Source organism: Chiloscyllium plagiosum, unplaced genomic scaffold (assembly GCF_037043375.1).
Source record: "Chiloscyllium plagiosum isolate Xiang-an unplaced genomic scaffold, Cpla_swu_hap1 HiC_scaffold_22, whole genome shotgun sequence".
NCBI lineage: Eukaryota > Metazoa > Chordata > Chondrichthyes > Orectolobiformes > Hemiscylliidae > Chiloscyllium > Chiloscyllium plagiosum.
In genome coordinates, this window is record NW_028270160.1 from 75,208,357 (window position 1) to 75,234,806 (window position 26,450).

At 43.7% G+C, this 26,450-nt stretch overlaps 1 long non-coding RNA gene across 1 annotated transcript; it reads right to left on the bottom strand.

Annotated features, from left to right (window-relative positions):
* Window positions 1-10,923: 10,923 nt before the first annotated feature.
* LOC148146060 (uncharacterized) lies at window positions 10,924-23,189 on the bottom strand. Its single transcript, XR_015761028.1, has 3 exons — window positions 23,052-23,189; window positions 14,113-14,372; window positions 10,924-11,226 (listed from the first exon to the last, which is right to left on the bottom strand). It is a non-coding gene; the product is annotated as an uncharacterized LOC148146060 (long non-coding RNA).
* Between the last annotated feature and the right edge of the window lie 3,261 nt (window positions 23,190-26,450).

Genomic DNA, 26,450 nt, shown 5'->3' on the forward strand with positions numbered 1-26,450 from the left:
ACCACCCTGTTTATCTCTTCAAATATTTTGCAACTCTCAATGAGATTACCTCTCTTGTTTTGAAACTGTTAAGAAAAGGCGGGATTTGCCCAATTTCAATTCAGAGGACTGACGTCCATCCATGATATCAAGCTAATCACCATTCGTGGTATTCCTCATATGGCATTAGCATCTTTCCTAAATTGAGGATTATAATTCCTCATACTGTAGTCCAAGTGCGGTCGAACTGAGCCACCATACATTGGAAATAATGCTTCGGTCTCGTGCCCTGAAATCCTTCTGCAGCTTTCACAGCAGACTTCTGCAACGGCTACTAGACTTCAATGACTTATTAAAAACTTCTCCAAGATGCATTTCTAAAAATCTGTACATCATACTTTCTACATCAAACCTTCGACAAATAATCTCCACACATGTCCCTCCTGACAGTATGATAAAGTCAAATCGTTGCTATTTATTAGATCATGAGGGACATGGATAGGTTGACTCGTCAAGTTATTTTCCGGCAGGTGAGGAAGTCAAAATTTAGAAAACATCGGTTTAAAATTAGTGGGGAAGGATTTAAAAGGGACGTCAGGGGCAACTTTTTCTGACGTGTCCAGAATGAGATGCCAGAGAAATTGGTGGAGTCTGGTACAACTGTAACATTGAATGGCATCTGGATGGATATATGAGTAACAAGGTTTCGAGGGATGTGAGCCAAATGTTGGCAAATGGGACCTATTAATTTAGGATATCTGTCCACCATGGTCAAGTTGGAAAGAAGGACCACTTTCCGTGTTGTATTGTTCAACGACTTGATGACTCTAGAACAGCCGCAAAAACTTTGCAAATAATTCCGTCAAGACGATTTCAAGTTCCAAATCTTCGGTTAATCTTCCTCTCTTGTGCTCACAAGTTCATTACCTGATGTCAGAACATACGGATTAGTTGCTGGATCCATTCCTGTAAATTGGTTCTGCATTCTTTCTAATTCCGATTTTTTTTTACGAATGTAGCTAATGTTTATGGACTTAGCATCAATTTTTCTAATACCATATTTCGATGAATATTAAAACACATCAGCATATCTAATTTGGCACCAGATGATGAGCAATTGATTCAAAATCGATCGGAAGCAGTGAGACAATGATCCTCTCTTCGTGGTGTACATCCGTGACTCTATAGTTCGATGAAGAATCATTCCCACAACTTCAGCTGTGTCCGAATCTAGTTTGCGGTGAAAGCCTGTCAATCTGCTAAGGTAACGTTCGTCTGGGTCTCTGCAAAGGGTTTGGCGAAATCTTTCAGTTGTTTTACTGTGAAAAGTGGCACCCGTGCTGCAGTTGTGATGTCCGAGACGTTAAGGCGTTGGATTTAAAATCCAATGGGGTCACCCTGCGCAGGGTCGAATCCTGTTCAGAGCGTAGAATCTTTTAAAAATCATTAATTCCTTTGCAGGATTTGGATTTCGTGGAGCTTGAGCTTTGCATTCAATCGAAAGTAAATTTTCAACTGTGAAGAATCCGAAGTAATTTCAAGACTGACCCAGTCATCTAATTGTATAAATTATATGTCGAGACACAAAAAGCCACCAACATCCAACATGAATCAGTTTCAACACATTTGTCGAACTATCGTGAAATTTGGATGTTCGGGGGGTGGAATTCAGCAAAACAAGAAGCAATGCAATACATTTACCTGCAGGTGATGAATTTTTTTTTAGGATCAGTTGAAAGTCAAGCTGAGAAAGTTCAACCTAATTTACAGCTGACTCTCAAGGCCAATAATCTATTATATCAGCAGTCAATGAATTAGAAAAAAGGAACTCCGTGTGTGGAAAGGAACTCGACTGATCCAGGTTCCTGGCTTGCGATGTGAAAAGGCAAGGCGATATCAGCGGAGTAGAAATTTTCTGGAAATACTAGAAATGGAATGTTAACTGTCTTCTGCTGTCCACATTCGTAAGAAACTGTGCATTAAGAACTGAAATTGAAAATTAACGATGAAAATCAGACTTAGCCCTTTGCTTGTGGTGTAGCATTGTTCAGAACAATAGGTTGTTGTTGAGGCTAAAATTGACCAAAATAATCGATGGGGAATTTATCCACGGCTTTCGTTGGAGCAGTTGGTGTGGAGAGCTCAGCTTGAAGAACCAAATGCCAATTATTCATCCTGGCTGTCTGAATTGCTTAGTTAAACATACTCCCAGTTTAATGAGAAAACCTTTGCTATCAGAGTTCGATGTTTTCATGTCAGCATGTTCCGATATGAGAAGACACTCCATGGAGTAGATGTGACTTAAATTTTGACTCTAACGTCAGAGATGTTGACACATTTCTGCACCAAAACAGCACTACCATTAGTATCAAATCAAACTGAACAAAGGACTAGTCACTTAGACATTTCCTGTCTGCAGACTATGACAATGGACCGTTCAGGCCCGATGTAGGAATAGGGCGTGGTGACATCTGTTCGCAAGTGGATCACTTCATTCTTGCTCACGATCCATAAACCGTAATTCATTTTGAACTTCTTAGCCATCAGCATGATAAGTGGTACATAATGCACAGGTTTGCTCCTCGAAAGAAAGAGCGAAATCTTATTCAATGCAGACGCAAATTCAAGTTGTCCCTGGTCGACCAGAAGACAGATGTCGCGAAACAAAGTGAATACCGAAAACAATCAATGTTTTCTGCGAGTCAAAAACATGTACTGGAAGAACGGAAACATATATTTGGAACTAAAGTCACATACCACTTCCACAGACTAAATGTTCTTGAACCGTTTTCTTAATTTGACCTTGATGTCCACCATTGCTGCAAAAATTATCTTAACAACTCAGAACTTTGTGTTCTTTGATATTCTCTCCTTCATGTTTCTCTTGATTTTGAAACTGAAACCGAGCAATAGTAATGCACCCTATTTCACTTGCAAAGATCAGAAGAAGATCAATTTATAAGAGAACAGAAATAAAGCTACGTCCATCTTTCGAGACTACCATTTCGACTCCAAAAAGTCTTCTTCAGAAGCCTGCGCAATGAACTCGAAATAGTAGACCGAAAATTAAAAAAAGAAGCCAAAATGCCGCGAATACACCACCCGCAAGCGCATCAAGTCCTACTCGAATATGCCGAATTACTACTATCAACATCAGTGGAGAACGGAACAAAGCTCATTCTGCAGTTGTCAACCTGTTATGACGTAGTTTGTAAAGTCAGAAATATGATTCGGTAAAAAGCGGGATGAAAGCGGGATATAGGAAGTCTGAAAAAAGCAAGTGCGTGCTTTGCTTCGAAGAAGGTTGGCAGTGATGAAAATGGAAATTAACGACAGGGAGGGGGCTTAATTAATACTCAGAATCGTTGCAACACACAGGGACGCAATTCTTTTTGCTAGGTTTCTGTTCTGCCATTTTATAATCACGACTGCTGTCGGGTTTGGTTTCCATTCCAGGCTGAGGTGACAGCCTGATGGAAGTTTGCACATTCGCCCAATTTCTGTGTGGTTGCTCTGGTTTGCTGCCACATTCTAAACATTTGCAGGATATTTGGAATCGCCATTGAACGCACACGGTTACAGAGACACTGATGTCTCTGTAATAGGAGTGTCTGGATAGGACGTACTTCAGAGGATTTTTGTGAACTTAAATGGACAGAGTGGGGTTAGTCTGCTGTTTCCTGGGTGAGCTACATAGACAGAGAGGGGTCAGCGTCTTCTTCCCTGAGGGAGATACGTTGACAGAGTTGGGTTAGTTGCTCTTACCTGTGTCAGTCACGCAGATACAGTAGGGTCAGTTGCCCTTCCCTGGGCGAATTTCTTTCACAGAGTGGTGACAGTCTTCTCTTCCCTGCCTGAGTGAAATAGAAAGAGCGGGGTCAGTATTCTCTTCCCTCGATAATTTATGTTGACAGTCTGACTTCCGTCTGCTCTTCCCTGGCGAGTTACATTGGTAGAGTGGAGTTAGTGTTCATTCATTGGGTGAGTGCCATCGACAGAATGGGATCAGTCTGCTCTTCCCTGAGGGAATTATATTTTCGAGTGGTGTCTGACTGCTCTTCAGAGAATGACTTGTATTGACGGTGTGGGATCAGTCTGCTGAATTACACTTAGAGTGTGGGGTCAGTCTGCCCTTCCCTGGATGAGTAACACTGACTGAGTGGCGTCCGTTTGCTCTTCCCTCAGTGAGTTACATTGACAGAGTGGCGTCAGGAGTGGCGTCTTTGAGGAGTTGACAAAAGTAACTCGTCCCCGACATCTTTGGGATAATTAGGGATGGGCAGTGAATCTTATCTCATTGAAAGACAACTGTGTCCCAGAAATGCATTTCTAATAATTGCATGTACTAATTCGACACTGCAAGCGGTCGGGAATAACTTGAGGAGAGGTGCAGGGTAGAACAATTAAAGTCAAATGCATTGATGACGAGGAGACATGACACAAGATGTGAGTGTGGAGCTGATGGTGCAAGGCTCAGTGTCAGTGCTATTTATTTCTCACTGTTCGCAATGACTCACACATCACTACTGTCAATTCACAACAATGAGCCTGTTCATCTTGGTTTGAAAATCCCTGCGTGTGTATTAACGTGGTTAATGGGACGCGAGAGGAGATGAGCACATCCCCTTTATTCTGTCAGTTTAAACAGATGAAAATATCTGTTGGATGCCAATGCAAGAGGATACTGTCTTTTTCTGTGCCTTTTAAGTGGGGCATGCTCAGCATTGAAATGTCTGTTTTTGCACAAGCAGAGTTTGATTGCCATTTATACTGAGCAACGCTAATACAGAAAACGCGTTTTCGAATTCCTGTGATCATGTGGTTCAGACATTGCACATATGGACGACAAATCTGACTTTAAACGTGGCGCCGTGGCTTAGCTGGTGAAAGCACCTCCCATCACACTGATGCCTGCTCATTGTTTTGAAAGCTCGTTATTTCTCACAAGTACTGTGTTGCTCATCGAGAAACTCAGAGTCCTGTTTGAATTGCTTTATATTCTGATTTCGAGTTCCGGCTTCATTTTCCAGGTTTAAATCCAGTAGTGTATGTTGCTCTTTTTAACTTCTATTTTAACCTGGAGATTCTTCCCGCAGTTCCACAAACACGTCTGCTTCTCATTATCTTCTTCTCATTCCTTCATTCCCAGATTTGTGGAAATTAAGTGGTGAGGTAGGAGACACTGCAGCATTCCCGGGGAATGTTGTGGTAATGGCACTGACACCACGACATGATCACCCTCATTCTCTGCTGTCACCTTTCATTGGTTGTACACCAACAGTAAATGCATCCTTGTTCTTCTTCAGCTATCATGTAATTACTTTCTTTTTCTGTTGGGTAAGGAATTCAACTTTAACTTCGAAAGGGTCTTTAGATTTTGAGGAATAAATGTCTCCTTGCCTCAGGTCGAAGTGACAGACGCATTATCCAGAGAATGTGAGACTACTTCGACCGACTCCAGCCAGGCGTCAGAAAACCTCTCAGCAGTTCGAATCTCAAACTGTCTCTGAATGTCAGGCTTTTCAAGAGCAGAAATGGTAAATGAGGGATATGGACAGACAGAGAGTCGGAGAATGTGAAAAAGGCCCAGGAGGATACAGAGACAAATATAGAAAAAACGAAGACACATATTGAGGCAGACACAGAAAGAAACAATTCTCCATTCGGCATGACTGCTAAATAACAGAAAGCAAAAGGAAATGTAGCCATTAAAACATAGCCTTCCACCAGCTCAGGAAAATGAAAGTAGCATGACAGCTGATTAAGTCCTTTTAAGATTGTAAATTCGACGTTTGTAAGCTCAAGAGTGATTTTGATAAATATCCTGATTCGACAGGTAAGATTATCATTTTCCCAACAGTATAATCTAGAAATCTATAACTAACCTGTTTCCTGTCCATCTAAAAAAAAATCTGTTTCTCTCCACAGATGATGCCAGGTGTAGCGGGTTTCTCTATCAATTCTCGTTTTTAGTTCAGCTTTCCAAAATCTGCATCTTTCTGATTTTTGATAACCTGGCACAAAACCAAGCATTACCAGGATTGGACCAGTGGTCAGAAATACTGGTACCACGATATACTTGCACAATAAAACATTCATTCCCAGTCTGAAAACAGAACTAATGCCATGGCAGTTCTAGTTCCAAATCCTACCTACGAGATTACACGGAATGAAGACAGACGATCTTGCACTTATTCTCAATGAAATGGCTTTTCCCTTTCATTTCTGATCAGTTTCACTGCAGATTGTTTTCTACTGGTCTTCAAGTTTTGCAGAATGGAAAAGTCCATTTGGCCCATGGTGCAGTCTGGTTTAAAGACATTCGTCTATTCCATTCCCAGTTTCCAGCTTTGGTCCATAACCTTATGTGTTCTGATGTTTCCACTGCAAATGGCAGTGAGGTTCTCGCTTTGATCTTAGATGACACAACAATGGGATTGAAGTTTGACATAGTCACACTGTGTTATTACCCACGTCGTGTCTCTCACAGAAAGAGACACACAGACACATACCTCGAGAGTGGCAGAGTTCTCAGGATTTGACCAGCTCCTTGTGCTTCACTTCAGCTGTCCGCTCCAACATGCAAGTTCAACCGCCAAAAGGCAGCTTTTGGTTAAACCTAAGCCAGTTCTGCAGACAATGAGAGACGTTGATCTGAGCTAGAATTTGAAGTGGGCGAAATAAACTGTAAATTCGAAAACCCAAACCCTTCCGTTCCTGACAGACAACAGGAATGGACTAGCACGCTACATCCTCGTGATTTTAAATGCGAACTGACAATCCCCTAACTCGACGTCAGGCGTGTTACCAATTCTGTCACTGACCCAAAGACCAGGGTTGGCTGTGACAGTTTGTCTTTCGGTAATGTAAAGTCCACATCAGGGAAACAGCATTCACAAGGTGAAAAATCAGCAAACATAATCACCGTCACTGTTTCACTTGGAATTCCCCACTCTGTGAACCATTTCCTTTCACTGTACTTTCATATTTGAAGTTTTTTTACATTCCAGAGCCTGAACTAATTCAGCGAGAAACCACTGGTCATTTCGAGCTCGTCACCCGGAATGAGGCGAGTTGAACGATGCCTTTCTTGCTGCCAAAACATCAGCGCAGCTCAAAACGAGCTCGGGTTTGCATCAGTCTTGACTTAACTTGCTGCAGTATATCTGCTGAACAACATCAGATTATCACAGCATTGCCTGCTTCACATTGAAACCAAGGGTGATAATATGAACCGACTTGGAAACTTGGAGAGAGAAACACTGCTGACGAAGACGATTATGACGTGAAGAGCAGGCACTAGAGTTTGTTCAGGTCCCAGAGGCTACTGCAGTATCATTGGACATCCCTGCATACGAGTCTGATTTTGCATTGCCAGGAACAGGCTTTCATTCCCAGTTAGGAGATGTAGATTTAATTCTCTTCTTGTGAATTATCAGAATGAAAACTAAATCCTGGCTGCACCCAGAACACACACACGGATCCTGCCAGAACAATTCAGTGATCGATCAGCATCTGTCTGGAAGGACAATGGCAGCAAATACAAGCGAAAGCTATCACAGCAATTACCCCTCCAAGGTTCTCGCGTTTCTCAGTTGAAAATATTTCTCTGTTCCTTCAATGTCACGACGTCGAAACCCTTGCCTCATGGCATTATGCCTGTACCCCGCAACTGAGGACATCCAGGGTTATGCGGAGTAACTCATAATCTCAATCTCTCGAGTAATTGGTGATTGACGGTGCATCCCATCACATTGAGCAATGACTTTATCCCAGTAATACGTTTCCTAAAGCTGCAGTTTCTAAGGGAACACTTGCAAGCTGTCGGGAATAAGTTGAGAAGTGGAACGGCCGAGAGGAAAATGTGAAAGGCAATGATGACTGGGAGGCATGAGACAGCAAGTGAGTGAGGAGCTGGTGTTGCAACGTTCAATGTCAGTGTCAGTATTTACTGACCACTATTCACTCTGACTCACACACTACTCCTTAACAATTCACCGCAATGAGCCCATTCCTCTTAGTGTGAGTTTACCTTTGCTGATATTAACGCGGTTAAAGGTGCCCAAGAGGATGGATGGATCCGCGTTATTCTGTCAGTTTAAACAGTATAAGTTATCAGTTTACAACAAAAGTAATAAGAGATTGCCTCTTCCTGTGCATTTTCAGTGGAGAATATCCAGCTTTGAACTCTTCTGCATAACCAGAGGCTGTTTTAAATTTACATCGAGTAACTGTGAAACACACAAAAAATGAGTCCGAGTTCCTGTGTTCGAATAGTCAAGTAAATGCACGCATAGTTTTGAATCGTTGAGCTTGGGCACTCCCTCAGCCTTAGTTAGTGCAAGTTCCTGTGAAAAAACAGCCGAATATGGGATCAAATCCTGACATCTCAATGTTTATAGGTCTTTCATGAAAAACAGAGTTCCCGACTTCACCTGTGGTTCTGGTTGTGGTGGGAATTCAAATCAATGACTGGATCGAGGTTATAGTTTAAAGACAGCTCCTTCGACATCTCTGCCACGCTGCCACACAAACCCCCGCAACCACGTTTTTCAAGATTAGTGTTTCAGAATCGCCTCACTTCAGGCACTTACCCACACGCACTTTCAATGGCGAACTTGGCGTAAGTTCGATAAGATTTTTGAGGATGTTGCAAGGCATGCAATGTTTGGACTGTAGCATAAAGCTGAATAGGATGTGAAAATTTTCCCTGGAGCTTGAGGGCTGAGGGATGGGCTTACAGAGGTTTAAATCAATATGAAGGAGACGGGAGAGTAATTGGTCAATGAACATTTCTTCCCAAGACAGGCAAGTTCAAAACAAGGGAACACTGTTTTAAGGGGAAAGTGGTAAAATTTAAAAAGGATCTGAAGTACATTGTGTTTTTCATACAGAAAGACTTGCGTGTTTGGAATGAGTTGTCACATTTAGTGGTGGGGTCTGGTATACTCTCAACATTTCAAAGGCATATTGATCTGTATACAGACAAGAAAGTTGAAAAAGAATAAACTTGAAAATTTGGCAAATACAGCAGTTGTTTACGGGCTCAGCCCCTCTGAGATGCTGCAGTGGCGATCACCAGTTTGAATAGGCACTCATCACTTGGTCAGTGTGTTGAGCTGGCTTTCTGGAAGATGGTTAGATTAGATTCCCTACAGTATGGAAACAGGCACTTCAGCGCAACTAGTCCACACCGACCCTCCAAAGACTCACCCACCCAGACCAATTTCCCTCGAACTAATGCACCGATCATTATGGGCAAATTAGCATGTCAAATTCACCTGTCCCGCACATCTTTTGAGTGTGGGAAGAAACTCACGCAGACGCAGGGAGAATGTGCAAACTACGCACAGGAATCAAACGTGGAACACTGGTGCTGTGAGGCAAACCACTGAGCCACGGTGCCGCCCTAAAATGGGATGGAGAACGCAGCTAGCCACCCCGCAATCTCTCACATGCAAAGCGAGTACTCTCCCATTTGAGATACCTCCCATAGGCTGCTTCGGTTAAAACCAGCAACGAATCATTTTTTTCTGGTATTAGGCTGCCAATGACCATTCTTCTTGACACATTCCCAACTTCTCAGTGGGAGATTTTGGCTGCAGAAAATACCTCACAAATCATGTTGCCCGCGCAACTCTCCAGCGAAACCAAAAACTGACAACTCATGAACAGAAGCAGAACTGACAAAGAGAACATATTTTCAGACACACGGACTCATGAATGCTGTCTGTGAGGCAGAGCGAGTCGTCTGAGTCATGAGCTGCTCACACAAATTGCAGCGAGGCAATTCCAAATGGTGCTTTCAACGTAGTGGCGCCTTAGTGCACCAATCCTTCCAGGAAAATGCTCAAGTAACATGAATCAGACCTGACTAACAATGAACCATGAAAAGTGAAGATTACCAATTACAGTCTCGATTAGATGAGGTTAACAATTGGGCTGATGTCTCCATCGGATCGAGAGGACCAATCACCAGCCTCTCTCATCAGGACAGAAATTAAGGAAATTAGGGAAAAGGATCAAGTTTCATATCGCAATTTTCCTCATTTTCGCAACAACAACAGAAAACTGCGAGCAGATCCAATGTCGAACCTAATTTCACATTAACATTCACTTTCAGAGAAACGGTGAAAAATGCAAATTGTCTGGAATATGAAAGATTGGCGCAGCCTGTTTTTGAGTCGCATATTCTGCTGGTGGCCTTTCGAGCTGGTGCAGAATGTGATAACTATAGCAGAAGGGGAAAACATGGGCACTGACATGTTGGTTGTTTTCTGCTGTGCCACATCACAACCGGCTTAGAAGAAATGACTGCTTTTTTTTCTGTTCAACTTTAACAAAACTCATCCCTGCAATACGTTGCCAGCTTAGTCCATTAGCACACGTGGCCGCGCAGGGATGCAAACACAAGCCTTCTTAAGAAGTGGAATCTGAAATCAGAGTCTCAGGTTGCTCAGCCACGCGAGCACACAGGCCAAAACCGGAAACCCAAGAGCATGTACCTGATGATACCCTGCAGCATACTCACAGCAACTGCAGCAGTTCTGCAGAATAAGCGGTGGGAAGGAATTGCTCTATCTGAGCGGTCGTGCTTGTTGTTCTCATCAGCAAATCTGGCTTTGAATTTGCTAGCCCATATCTGCTGCCATGCTGAAACGGAATGCAATTCCGATTAGTCGCTGTGTGAAACTTTGTTCATTTTCTCTCCTCAGATAAAGTGATCACTGGAGATGATGAATTCTGCTCCTGCCGGAAACGCCGACTCTCCTGCTGCTCAGATGAACTGAAAAACTGATTTAGCACTGGAATCCGTGAATGGCAGAACACGTAGCAAGATTATTCGAAACCCGGAGCCAATAACAGTTCCAACTTTCCTTTTATTTCTCCATAATAGTGCATTATCCAGCAGAGCCATGAGTAACTGCCACCTGGCTGCAAGCTGAGTTGGAAACCTATGTGGGAATCAACGACATGTGACTCACTTATTGTCGGTAAATCAAACAGTTCTCACTTTGAGGTGTACAAAAATTAGTTTCTATATATATTCAGGGAAGGTCAAAGGCGATCTGAGATGTCAAAGAGGTGGTCGCTGTTCGTGATTGCTCTTTGTTCGAGTTGTGAAAAGGTTTCCCACTTTAGTTGCATTCACGTTTCTTGTTGATGACTGAATCCGACAGAAGGTGTTTCACCAGAGCTGTACTTGACTTGCATTCCTCTCCCTCGCTGTCATACTTTCCTGGAACTCTGAGAGAACAAGAAAACAAAATACATACTGTCATTCGGCAGCCTGTCTGTGATTTCCTCATTTTCAGTTACAACATGGCTTAGACTTCAGGTCACACGGTAATATTAGTAACAGTATGAGAACAAGAGTCGATAGTTCATCTGTGCCTGTAAATCTGTTCATTCCTGTTGTTGACTGAATGAACTGTATCCGTGCCTGCTGCTTCGAAACTCGAATATGTGAACTGCTCCAAACTATGATTGAGGATTTCTGGTTTTGGTTGACACACGTTGAGAAACGCCAGGCAGCGTTCAAATGAAGCTTTCACAGCACATTTTCGGATGCATTTGACAGAGACTAACATCATGAATCCATTGTTCACTGTGACAGAAGGAAATGAATGCTCTCCTTGTTACTGATCCAGGCCACCTTCGCATGTCGAACAAATGCGGTACTGTTGTTACAGAAAGGATCAGTGCCCGGTAACTGTGTCCTTAAAGAGGACATGATTGAAAGAATAAAGAATACCATGTTGAAATATCCAGGAAATATTGGCTGTAAAGGTGCAGACAATTTTTCCTGCCGCGCCAAGACAGAGGAACATATGTAACGGCACTCTTAAACAGAATGGCCAGCAGTGATATAGACATCGCCACATATGAAGGACCACTGCGAATAGAAATTTGAAAATGAAATTCAGGCAGCAGGTATTCGGAATTATATTCTTTTCACCGCTACAGTAGTATTGGGCGAGTAAATACAAAACAAGGTTTGCTGATGAGAATGCAATAAATCCCCATCGATCATGATATGAAAGACTGTCGTCCGGAAAGAGGGAACAACAATGTTTCTTCTAAGCTTTGAACTGGGCCACTTTCGCACAGACTGATACTGCTACTCTCCAGAAAAGATCAGGGCCCGCGGCATGCACTCTTAGAAATGGTGACCATCAGTGCTGGAAATATCCCTGCATATTCAAAACAAGGAAGAATGCATATCGAATAAAAGCGTAGATGGCAATAAATTGCACTTGTATTCCCTTTCACCACAACAGCTAGAATGTGCGGGGATATACAGAGTAAGGTTTACTGACCAGGTCAGAAAGCAATTACCTCCACATATCTTGACACACAAGCCTATCTTTCTTTCTGTACGATTTTTTTTGAAGCGTCGATCCTTTCCGTAGGAGATGAAGATGATTACTGCTCCCCCGCAGGATCACAGTGGGGCCAGAGACCCGATCGAGCTGCTCAGAACAGTTCGTGTTTGCCGAGAATCACTGAAACTGAGATTGATGACACGTAGACACGGTGTAACAGCTGCCAAGACATGTGGAGGGCTTTGGGACGGATTAGGACCCAAAAAGACTGGGAAAAAGACTGGATCCTAAGACTGGGGAGTAAGTGTTCAGGGAGAGGACTGGAGAATGGGGTTAAGAATGATATAAGGCAGAATCGAATGGCGGAGCAGACTAGATATTCTGAAAGCGCTAACCGTCCTCCTATGTCTTCCAATCTCTGGCCATCTGGTATCTAAGGAAATAGAAACAGAGTTATTTGTTCAGTTGGAAGTCCCTGGCAAAGTGAGAGATAGAACAAGCATGATACAATTTTAGAGACTGGGAAAATGGTTGGAGAGGAAGCAATAAAAGTGAAGCTGAATATAAAGTTTGAAGTCAGGACATATTCAATAAAAAGGAAGTTTGCAGAAAGGCAGAGGGACATGGAGATGGAAAAAGAAGTGTCACCAGTCCCGGAATCTCATTCGGTTTTCATTTTCAAGATGCGACCGGACCAGCTGAGCTTTTCGAGCAATTTCATTTGTTGATTCTGAAAAAGAAGATGGGAGTGATCCTGGACCAATCAGCTCTCCCATGTTCTGGGAATATTTGACTTACCCGCTCGATCAGATCACGTCTGTCCCACACTGAAACCTCAGAATCCTTTCCCACCCCCATCCTCGTTACTGGCACTAAACTGTTCATTACATAAACTTACATGAGCACACAACAAGAACAACTGCAAAACGTTCAGGGAGAACTCCGTTCCGTTCCATCAGCACCTTCTGAATCAGTTAATTTTTGTTCAGGACCCATGAGACATTAAGCCGTCTCTGTCAGACCACTAACAAATGGCCATTCGCGTTCTGTGTCTTTGAACACTTTGGTTGGTGCACGGATGTAATGGAATCTCACGTTTTGAAATGGACATCATTCATTGTATTTTCAGCTGCACTGATAAAGTTGTCTCTGGCGCTTCCAGTAAAGTGCAGTCAGTTTCCACTCTGAAACCGACATATGATCAAAGCAGGAGGACATATGTGTCAGCGAAAACAACAAGAATGCTCCACCAGCGTTGGCTTACAATTCCGCATGTGGAACGAAGAGCTGGAACTCTATGAGACAGTGAAAACGACTATTATGGGGCTTGGACGCACGCCTTTCTGATTAAACAACTCACATTGCGCCGAACTGAGATATCCAGCTTTGGCACACGATGAATTAGTTTGCTATTTCATTCTGAGCATAATTCACCTGACACAGCAATTTGCAAAGATCCAGCTCATTCCTCCCAATCACAAATAACATAATTCACATCTTTCACTTTTGTTACTTCGTCAAAACACTACAATCTATTTAACACTTGTCCCGGCATTTAAGATTAAACCTGAATATTTTCATATGAAGTGATTTCCAGTCACTCTGGCAGACAGTAAATCAGTTGAAAAATTACCTTAGGAAACCCAACCATTTCTGTTTACAGTATTGGCAATTTCCCATCTACTGACAAGACAGAGTCCTCACAATCATCATTTTCTTTGTTCTTCCTGCCTAAAACGTGTACCACTTCTTATTTTCAAGACAGCAGTTTTGTTTATCAGACGTTCAAAGAACAGGAACAACCTACCAATCTCCTGAAGCCGTTTCCAATTTAAAATGGAAGTTTTGTTCCTTTCCCACGGGATGAGTTTCCACGAACTGTGTCCCAGGGTTTGGCAGAAAGCCCTGATTGAAGCTGCAGTGGCCGCTTTCAGTTGGCATCGGGGGATTGGAGAACGTGGTGTCGTATTCTGCTCCGTGTAAACGTCTTGCTCTCTGTGGACTCGGGGTGAATCATGGATGAGTTTTCGGAGCGACACTGCCTTCCAGTCTCAGGCCATCTGCTATCTAAGGAAATAGAAACAGAGTTATTTGTTCAGTTCGATGTCCTGGGAAATGTGAAAGATGGATGCAAAATTGGAGACTGCGAAAATGGTTGGAGAGGAAGTAATAAAAGAGAAGCTGACATAAAGTTGGAAGTCAGGAGACATTCAATAAAAAGGAAAAGTGTGCGAAAGCAGGTGGAGATAGACATGGAAAAGAAGTGTCTCTAGTCCCGAAGTCTTAAATCGATTTATATTGCCACGATGCTACCAGACCTGCTGAGATTTTCCATTAATTTCATTTGTTGGTTTAGAAACAGAAGATGGCAGTGATCCTGGACCAAACAGTTCTCCCGTGCTCTGGGGATATTTGACTTACTGTGCCTATGTCCCACACTGAAACCTCACGATCCTGCCGCACCTCCACCCTCGTTACTGACAATATACTGTTCATTACGTTAAACACAAGAAGAACAATTGCAAAACGTTGAGGGAGAGTACCCTTCGGTTTCCATCAGAACAATCTGAATCACTGAAAATTGGTTCAGGGCCCATGTGACATTGATCCGTCTCTGTCAGACCCCTAGCAAGTGGCCATTCGCTTTCCGTGCCTTTGAACACTTTGGGTGGTGCACGGTTGGTTTGGAACCTCACGTTTTGAAACGGACATCATTCATTGTATTTTCGGCTGTACTTATAAAGTTGTCTCTGGCGCCTCCAGTAAATGGAAACAGTGTTCACTCAGAAACCGACGTGTGATCAAAAACAGGCGGACAATGAAAGCAGCAAGAACATTCCCCTGAGAAGGGTTGCAATACTGCACGTGGAACGAAGAGCCGGAATTGTATTAAGCAGTGAAAGCGCCCATTGTGAGGCTTGCACCCACCACCCTCAGATTAAGCATCTCACACTGCACCGACTGAGCTAACCTAGCACGGTGCAATGTGGATTAGTTTGCTATTACATTGCGAGCATAATTCATCAGCAATTTGTTCGGATCCAGTCCATTCCTCCTCATCACAAAAATATCATTCACACCTTTCATTTCAGTTATTCCTTCAAAGCATTACAATCTATTCAGCAGTTGTCCCGGGATTTAAGGTTCAACCTTATTATCTTCATATTTTTATCCTCACCTTTATGTCGCTGATGTGATTTCCAATCACTCTGACAGACAGTCAATCAGTCGGGAAATTACCTAAGGAAACCCAATCATTCCCGTTTACAGTGTTGGGCATTTCCCATCTGCTGACGAGACAGAGTCGTCTCAATCAACACTTTCTTTGTTCTTTCTACCTAAAACCTTTACCACTTCTTATTTACAAGTCAGGAGTTTTATTTATAACATGTTCCAAGAACTGGAGCAACATTCTAATGTCCTGAAGCCCTTTCCAATTTAAAGTGAAAGTTTTGCTCCTTTCACACGGGAAGAGCTGTTACGAAGGAAGGAGTTTCCACGAGTTGTTTCCCATGGCTTGGCAGAAAGTCGCTGATTGAAGCTGCAGTCTCCGCTTTCTGTTGGCATCGGGTGCTTGGAGAAAGTGATGTCGTATTCTGCTGCGTGTAAACGTCTCACTCCCTGCAGACTTGGGGTGAATCATGGATGAGTTTTCCCAGTTACAATGTCAATACATGGTCGGGGTAAATGCTTGTGCTGACATATTTGAGGCTTATTCCCTGGGTGTGCTCGTACCACCAACATTTCAGCCAACTGCGCTGACCATTTGAGATTTAGAAACTGGCAACGCAGATATCCAAAAGCAATGTCATCGACGGGATATGAGGTTACGTCGGACAGCAGGAACTTGCGTTGTTTTCAGAGACGGTCGCTGATTTTATCACCGAGAGGGTAAGCACACTGAGGAGCTGCAAATACTCAAATTAAAAGGCATCCACACATGCGCAGTTCGCTCACATACATCTCCACATAGTAGCTCACTTACGATGCTGGTATTTGAAGCCACGATTCGAAAGAAACTGAAGCTTAAAACCCAGCATATTAGACTGCTCGACCACGCTACCACACAAAAGTCAACGCTCAGATTTGTTATGACTAGTGTTTCAGAATCGATTCAGTTCAGGCACTTAGACCTCGCAGATTATGTAATGAAATTGGTGTAATTTAAGAAGAAAGACGAAAGAAAATGTACAGACAAGGAACAGGCCCTTCATCCATTCAAGCCTGAGCCGATCCAAATCTACTGTTTAAACTGGTCACCCAATTCCTAAGCATCTGTATCCCTCTGCTCCCCACATCCTCAACGATCTGTCCAGATGTATCTTAAATGTATCTACCGTGATGCCCTCTCCCGTCTCTGCTGGGAACGCGTTCCAGACACCCACCACCCGCTGTGTCAAGTAGTTGCCGCGTGTATCGCTCTTAAACTTTTCACCTCTCACCTTGAACGCGTGACCTGTCGGCATTTAATCCTTCAACTGGGAAATAAAACTTTTCTCTATCTACCCTGCCTGTACCCTTCATGATTTTGTAAGCCACAAAAAGCTCCCCGTCAAACTCCTTGTTTCTAATGAAAACAAACCTAACCTACTCAACCTCTCTTCCTAGATTGCACCTTCCATACGAGGCAACATCCACTTAAACCTTTTCCGTGCCCTCTCCAAAGCGTCCACATCCTTTTGGTAATGTGGCGACCAGAAATTTGCACAGTATTCTAAGTGTGGCCAGACCAATGTATTGTTCAATTTTAACATGACTTGCCAGCCATTTTATTCAATACCCCATCCAGTGAAGCCAAGCATACTATATGCCTGCTTGACTACTCTATCCACTAGTGCAGCATCCTTCAGTGTATAATGGACCTTCACTCACAGATCTCTCTGTCCATCAACTTTTTTTTTCCCAAAGCTCTTCCGTTCATTGTATATCCACATCTAGAATTAGACTGACCAAAATGCGTCACCTCACAGTTGTCTGTTTTGAACTCCAGCTGCCACTTTTCCGCCCAACTTTCCAGTATATCTATATCCTCCTGTATTCTTTAACAGTCACTTATACTTTCTGCTAGTCCTGAGTTCTTCGTGTCATCTGCAAACTTTCTGATCATTCTAACAGTGCTCTCTTCCAGGTCATTTATGTATATGGGGAGAAAGTGAGGTCTGCAGATGCTGGAGATCAGAGCTGGAAATGTGTTGCTGGAAAAGCGCAGCAGGTCAGGCAGCATCCAGGGAACAGGAGAATCGACGTTTCGGGCATAAGCCCTTCTTCATTTATGTATATCACAAACAACAGTGACCACAACACTGACACCTGTGGAGCACTACTGGTCATCTTTCTCCATTTCCAGAAACTCCATTCAACTGCCATTCTCTCTCTCCTATTGCTCAACTAATTCTTTATCCACCTGTATCGAACACCCTGCACACCATGTTACTTTACGTTCTGTATTTGGTTACCAGGGGGAACCTTATCTAACTCCTTACTGTAGTGCATGTATATGTCATCAACAGCCTTTCCTTCATCTATCAACTTGGGCACTTCCCCGAAAAACTCTGTGCCTCTCACTGATATGCACATTATTTTATAAATATAAATAGATCCTATCCCTCAGTACCTTCTCCAGCAACTTTCCCAACGCTGATGTTAGGCGACTTGTTCTGTAGTTATCCATAATATCCCCACTGCCCTTCTTGTACAGGGGACAATATGAGTAACGTTCCAGTCGGCCAGAACCTCACCTGTGCTGAAGGATGCCACGAAGATATCTGTCAGGGCCCCAGCTATTTCCTCTCTCACCTCTCTGAGGAACCAGGGATAGATCCCATCCGTTCCTGAGGATTTGTCCACATTAATTACCACTAGCCTGCCCAACACAGCTTCCCTACTTATGTCAACATGATCCAGATAAATCAAATGTCTTACTCTAGACTCAAAATTCATCATGCTCCTCTTCTCAGTGAACACTGATGCAAAATAATCATTCAGAATCATACCCACTCTCTCAGATTCGACATCCAGCCTTCCTTCATTTTCCTTTAGTGGACCAATCCTTTCTCTGGTTACCCGTTTGCTTCTTATATATGAATAATAGGCTTTGGGATTCTCCTCAATTGTGCTAGCGTGAAGTTGTTTCATGACCCCTTTTAACCCCCTTCATTCCTCGTTTAAGACTTGTCCTACTCTTCTCATGTTCCTCCAGGGACCATTATGTTCAGAGCTGCCGGGGCGTTGTGTATGCTTCCCTTTTCCTCTTGGCGAGTCGTACAATTGTCCTGTCATCAACAGTTCACGAATATTGCCTTTCACATCCTTTGCCTTCAACGGGATATGCCTATCCTGCACTATATTTAACCTATGTTTGAAAGCCTGCCACATATGAACTGTGGTCTTTCCTACAAATAGCTGTGTCCAATCCACATTTCCGACCTCCTACATTATTTTGATATAATTAGCTTTGGCCCAGTTTAGTACTGTTTCCTCAGGACCACTCTCATCTTTGTAAACGAGTATTCTAAAACTTACAGAATATTGGACACTTCCCAAAGAAATCACCCACGACGTCTGCTATCACCAGCCCTGGCTTATTCCCCAATATCAGTTCCAATATGGCCTATTCCATCGTCGGACTATTGATATACCGCTCCAGAAAACTCACCTGGAGGCTTCTTACAAATGGTATACCATCCAGACCTCTGACGCTAAGAGTATCCTGGTCAATGTTGGGAAAACGGAAATCTTCAGTCAACACTAAATTATTGCCTCTACGTCTTTCCATGGTCTGTTTAACTATTTTTTTCTTACACCTCACGCTCACTGTAATACAGCCTCAAAAATCTAACCTCACCCTTCTTATTTCACTGCTCCATCCATAGTGTCTCACGACCCAAGCCCGACATGGTGTCCTCCTTTCACACAGCCATGAAATCATCCCTGACCAGCAATGCAACTCCTTCCCCTTTTTTACCTCCCTGTCCCTTCTGAAGCAAATATATCCGAGAACATTTGGTTGCCAACCATGCCCTTCCTTCAAATAAATATCTGTGACCGCAATAACGTCATATTCCCAGGCACCAACCTAAACCCAAAGTTCATCTATCTATACTCCATGCATTAAAGTAGATGCATTTCAGGCCACCAGTTCTTTTGCATTCATCTGCTCTCTGTCTACTCTTTCCATTATTAATGTTATCTTCCTGATTCTTAGCGTTTCCAGTTTCCATCTCACTGCTGACTTGTTTACTCTTGTGGTTCCCAGCCCCCTGCCACATTAGTATAAAACCTCCCCAACAGCTGTAGCAAAAACTACCCAAAGGACATTCGTTCCCGTCTGGTTCAGATGTACATCGTCAATTTTCTTATAGTCCCACATTCCCCAGAACTGGTCGCAAAATCCAACAAATCAGAAACCCGCCATGCAGCTCCATTCCTCAAGTCACGTGTTCATCGTGCCTTTTTTTAATTCATTTCTACGCTGGCAGTCACATGGCACCGGCAGTAATCCCGAGACTACTACCTTTGAGGTCCTCCTCTTTGAGGTCCTCCTCTTTAATTTCTCTCCTAGCTCCCTGAATTCTCCCTGCAGGTCCTCATCTCGTTTTTTTTTTTCGTTGGTGCCTGTATGCATCAAGACAACTGGCTGTTTACAATCCCCTTTTGGAACGGTCTTCAGCCGATGGGCGACATCCGTCGCCTGAGAACCTGGGAGGCAACAAAACTCTCCAGAATTGCTGATGCTCCACAGTGAGTCCACCCGCAGCTCCAGAGTGACCACGCGGTCAAACAAATGCTGCAGCTGAACACACTTCTTGCAAGTGTAAGTTTAGCAAACCTTTACAAGGTTTACAAGCTTATAAAATCATAAGGAAAACAGACAAAGTAAAGATTATACGGACCCCACCACCAAGGATATATTTCCCTCCCCTCCTCTATCAGCTTTCCGTAGAGACCACTCCCTCCGCGACTCCCTTGTCAGATCCATACCCCCCACCAACCCAACCTCCACTCCCGGCACCTTCCCTTGCAACCGCAGGAGGTGCAACACTTGCGCCCACACCTCCCCCCTCACTTCTCTCCAAGGCCCCAAAGGAAACTTCCATATCCGCCACAGATTCACCTGCACCTCCACCCACATTATCTACTGCATCCGCTGCAGCCGGTGTGGCCTCCTCTATATTGGGGAGACAGGCCGCCTACTTGCGGAGCGATTCAGAGAGCACCTCTGGGCCACCCGGACGAACCAACCCAATCACCCTGTAGCACAGCATTTCAACTCCCCCTCCCACTCCACCGAGGATATGCAGGTCATTGGACTCATCCACCGCCAAACCACAACAACGCGACGGTCGGAGGAGGAGCGTCTTATCTTCCGACTGGGAACCCTCCAACCACAGGGGATGAACTTGGACTTCACCAGTTTCTTCATCCCCCCTCCCCCCACCTTGTCTCAGCCGAATCCCTCCAGCCCGGCACCGCCTTCCTGACCTGCAGTCTTCTTCTTGACCTCTCCGCCTCCACCCTACTCCGACCTATCACCCTCACCTTGACCTCTTTCCACCTATCACATTTCCAACGCCCCTCCTCCAAGTCCCTCCTCCCTACCTTTTATCTTCTCCTGCTGAACACTCTCTGCTCATTCCTGAAGAAGGGCATGTGCCCGAAACGTCGAATCTTCTGTTCCCTAGATGCTGCCTGACCTGCTGTGCTGTTCCAGCAATAAAGTTTCAGCTTTACAAGGATTTGCAAGGTTTGCACTGCTTGGACATGAGAACGAAACTGAATAAGCTTCGTCAGATTCCCAGGAGCTTCAGTGCTTAGATATGGCCTCACAGAAGCTTATAAAATCATAAGGAAAACAGACAAAGTAAATAGTCAGGGAGCACTTTTTCACAAGACACGTGAGTTCAAATCTACATAGCAAACGTTTAATGCGAGAGAGGAAACATTTAAAAGGGATGTGAGGGACACATGTTTTTCACACAGAACTTTTGTTTGTGTGAATTGAATTGCCACATTTAGTGGCTGAGTCTGGTGCACTCACAACATTACTAAGGCATCTGAATGGGTTTATAGACAGGAAGACCTCGGAGAGATAAGGCAAAAATATTGGCAGATATGTATGGATTAATTTCGGTTATCTATTCAGCAAAGGCAAGTTGGATGGCGGGAGTTGTTTCCATGCTCGACAACTCTGAGATGCTCCAGCCACCGGCAACGGTTTGAATACACCATTTGCAAAAAAACGCATGATGTTTGTTACTCAGTCAGCCAGTTTGGCTATTTTGTTTGGAGGATGGATGGGCCCAACCGATTCAGAGATGAAGGTTTTCCGGATATTTGCTTCCAATGAACATTCTTCTTGACACTTTCCCAAGTTCGCCATCAAAGATTATGGCTGAAGAAAAATACCTCCCATATCGCATTACCCACTTTGCTCTCCAGCGAATCCAAAAACTGACAGCTCTTAACGTGGAACAGAATTAAAACTGAAAAGGCAGTACCATGATCAGACACACTGAAGCTTAAGTGCTGTCTGTGAGGCACTGTGAGTCGTCTCTGACATGAACCGCTCGCACAAGTAACAGCGAGGCAATTCCAAACCTACTGGAGATTTAGTTTATTGCCAAGTCCCAGAAAGTGCTCAAGTATCATATAACAAAAGAACAACAACGAACCATTCAAAGTGAACATTTCCAATTATATCCGTGATTAAATTAGGCCATCAATGCGCCAGTGCCCCCATATGATCGCGAAAGCCAATCACCTTTCTCCCTCACCAGGACAGTAACGAAGAAAATGAAAGTATAGCAACGTTTCACATCGCAATTGCCCACCTTTTCGGCACAGCATCAAAAAACGGCGAACAGATTGAATGCAGGATCTTCTTTCAAAATATCGGTGAAATAACTATGTCTATGCACTTTCAGAGTAAACGGGGAACAACACAAGTTGTCTAGAATATGAATAACCAACATAGACTACTTGGGTCCCAGATTCTACTGATGCACAGATTTTCATATGTAAAGGTACCTTGGGTGATTGCCCTATACCCAGAAATCTTCTGGCTGCCTTCTGTTTGTCCTGTCACATTAAACGTGTGCTGCTCTCATCGAATTTGTAGTTCTTGCCATTTGTCCGTATTGCAACTAGGGATAGCTGGTCGTGGCAACCCGTGACTGCCACACAAATTCGTTGCCAAAATTGCATTGTCCCGCAACGTGATTCGCAGTGCACGAACTTCGCAACGAGGATATGCCACACGGCAAGTTAAAAAGCACGCTTCCATTTATTAAAGTAAGTTTCTGACAACCAGATTCCTCCTTACACTCGGAATTATGACAACACATAAACCAACAGCCTCTCTCAGAGACAAGTGACCAATGCCCATCTTGTGCCGGACAAACATAGTTGACAACATTGCACGCAGGGACTGCACAGAAAACTATAGAGGAGAAGCAGACAGACGACCATCGAGCTGCATTCATGCAGTTCATTTACCCTGTAAACCCCATGCACAGCTGTTCCTTGTAGGTACACACAGGGCACTGAGTGTCTCTGACTCCGGGACTTGGACATGGATTATATGACTGTCTGCAGCGCTGGTTACTTCCTTGTGTGAGGTCACTCCCGATGGAACATATGTAAAACATGATAGCTCATTGAGAAATACATCCAAAATAGTACCCAAGAGACGTATTTCTGTTGTGCTTCAGGTCCAAGAACACCCAGGTCAATAGCTCCCTTGCTTACCTCTGCTGGTCATGTTCGCCAAGAGATCTAGCAAATTGCCAAGTTTGATTTTCCTTTCAATCAACAATTTTGACTCAGTTTGGCTGCAAATATCTTTTCGTAACTTTGTGCTTTTCTTCTTTTACATTGGTGTCTCGCACCTTACAATTGACATCAGAGTTAGGAGATGGAAGCATTGAGCCCATCAAGTCAGCGACAGCTTTCAATGAGATCATGGCTGATTTGGTTAATGTTCAACTCTGCTTTTTAGTCAGTACTCATGGCCGAGTGGCTTAGGTGATAGGTTAAAAATCCATTCAGGTTTCTCTGCGTAGGTCCGAATCCAGCTGACTCCGCTATGAATGACTTGCTGCTGGGCGAAATTTCGCTCAAAGTTCAGAAAACCTATTTTGCAAACCAGGCCGGTAATTGAATTAGACTTTGGAACTCGAGTTCTTCATCAGGAATGTTCCACCTTTAAAAAATTATCTCTCTTTGTCTTTCCAGATACACTGCTCGACACATCGGGTTTCTGCAGTTGTTATTGAACGTCCTGAGCAGAAGTGCTGCTTTTCATTAGATTCCTTTAATCCCTGTCCACTGTTCTCTGACTCGGGTCAGTGGCAACACTTCCTCCTGCTCGTCAAAGTGCTCATTCCCCACCGATCCCTCTCCCATCATTACAAACAACCGCAGGAAATTGCCACTTAACCGTCTTTGTTCCAAAGTGAAACTCACCAGCCTCTGGAATCTCTCCACCAAACGGGACTTCTCATCACTGGACATAGTGCATAGCAGAGGTTTCCGAAGCTTCACTGTGAAAATATTGTCAATTGGCAGTTGGAAAAATGTTATGGAGCCAAACCAATCCAGGCACCAGCTTTGGGAATCTTGAGAAACTCTTTGGGAAGTGGAATCAGAGGAGAATGCAGAAGGGTGAGCTGTCGGACCGAGCAGAGGCCAGAATATTGACTCTGATGTTGTCGGGACAGGAACTGGTCTGAGACATTGAACACATTCTCACCCCTGTACATGGGGAATAGAAACTTCATCTGGACTCTGCGATAATGAAAATCTCTGGAACACACAAGGCACTGAGAGGCAAAAAAGGAGATTATCCCTGATGGAGGTGAGCTGGTTCCTAGTGACATGGGTGCGTCTGTCTTGGGGGTATCAGACTGTTAAAATGTCTCCATAATGAATGGTTCAGTCTTTCATTTAGAAAAGTAAAACTGATAGAGGACAGTAGTCGTTCAGGGAATGGCACATTGAATTTGGAATTCAGTCACGGACTGCTTTAGAGGATCATCGAATTTGTTAGGTTGGAAGTTTCAGCGCATTCGACTGTGAACTGAAACGTCCTTGTGGAACATAGTAAAGAATCTTTGCGTTGAATTAGCAGGATCTGGTATTGACTGATGGGGCCACAGCAGGCGGCAGGACGTGGTAGCACGAAATAAAAATGCGCTGAGCTCAAACACAAGAAGCATGCTCTTTCGGTATGGTGGATCAACAATACAGCATTTTAAAGAAGTTTAAGCAACGATCCTTCAATGTACAGGACATGCAACGCCAGGATTTGACACCATACTAGTCTCGTTCTTAACAGGCGCTTTAACTAATTCATCAACGGTGTCAGCGCAGACAATGCTGTTCATATCCATATGTGTATTTAATTAGCTGTTCAATCACAGTAACTTGGACATTTGTTACTTTATGAAAGTTGCTCCATAAGAATTTAAACTAACTTCCGCTGATACAGAAAAGAAACATTCACACCTGGACATTCTCCAGTGCAAATCTCGTATTGCGTTCATTTCAAGCTGATATATTCATCTGTTTCGAGCGGAAAATGTGTTGCTGGAAAAGCGCAGCAGGTCAGGCAGCATCCAGGGAACAGGAGAATCGAGGTTTCGGGCATAAGCCCTTCTTCAGGAATTAGGGCTTATGCCCGAAACGTCGATTCTCCTGTTCCCTGGATGCTGCCTGATCTGCTGCGCTTTTCCAGCAACACATTTTCAGCTCTGATCGCCAGCATCTGCAGTCCTCACTTTCTCCTCATATTCATCTGTTTAAGCCGACAGGATAAAGAAGATACGTTTATCCTCCCGGGGCCCATTAACCACGTTAATATGCACAGAGGGAATACAACGCCAAGAGAACAGTATCATTGTGGTGAATTGATCAGCAGTGTTGTGTAAGTCAGTGTAAACAGTGGCCAGTATAGGCTGACCCATTAATGCCAACAGTGAGCCTTGCATCACCATTTCCTCTCTAACTTATAGCCTCACGCCCTCCAGTCATCATTGCCTTTCACTTTACTCAAACGCCCTGCTCCACTACTCCCTTCTCCCGATCGCTTGTAGGCGTACACGTAGAACCTGCAGGTGTTCGAAACCCATTAGTGGCGTATCGACGTCACTCAATGGCATCGGTTTCACTGCCCATCCCGAATTACTCCAGTGATTGAGATGATGAGCTACTGTACAGAAACTTGAGTGAACTTAACATAGCGGTACAGCCAAGATGCTGTTAGCGAGGGAGTTCCAGGATTTAGGAATAGCCAGATACCTCCAACTCAGAAAGGCGAGATCCCTGATAGGTGATTTGCGGTCACAGTTTTCTCTTGTTTCTGCTGCTATTGTCCTTAGAGATAGATGTAAACAATCACAGGATTGATTCTGGCAACCAAAATAAAAACCCTGCATCTACTGTCGTTTGTGGAAGTGAGTTCCAAACCTCTCCCAAATATTGTGTGTAGAAGTGCTCAGTAACATCTGTCCTGAATACTCTGAACCTCATTTTCAGACTCATTGCAGAATCCACAGCGAACTGAAACAGTTTATCGCTTCATTTTAGTGTCTTCCATTACTTCTCTCAGGTCACCACTTAACATTCAAAGTTGTCCCAAAAACAGGCTTCATTTGTATATCAGAAACAGAAATGGCTCAGCATGTCTTACATCATCTGTGTGATAGCAAGAGTTAATGTTTCACTTCCGTTTACCATTCTTTGCAAATGACCTGCCTAATTTCTTATCATACCTACAAACGGTAGGAAACCGGAACGGGTGACAGAGTACAGAGATTAGGAAGTTCTGCATTTGCAGTGACATCGGAAGTCTCTATCACTGGAGAAGTGTAAGGAGACTACTGCTCAGTGAACTGATCTCGCACTTCCTGTGTCTAAATAAGGAAACCTGTCAGTGAATTGGAGACTTTATTGTTCAAAAGTTAAAATCAAAGAGCAGATCAGCAGCAGACTAAAACAAGTGAAATTGTCATAATGCCTTATAAGGAACGCCAATGAAGACCAGGATAGTGAGGATCACCTTCTCCACATGTTGGAATTGTTTGATGCAGTTTTCTGTGCGACGTTATCTCTCCCTTCAGGCAACTGACAAGCTCCTTGTTTGAAAAT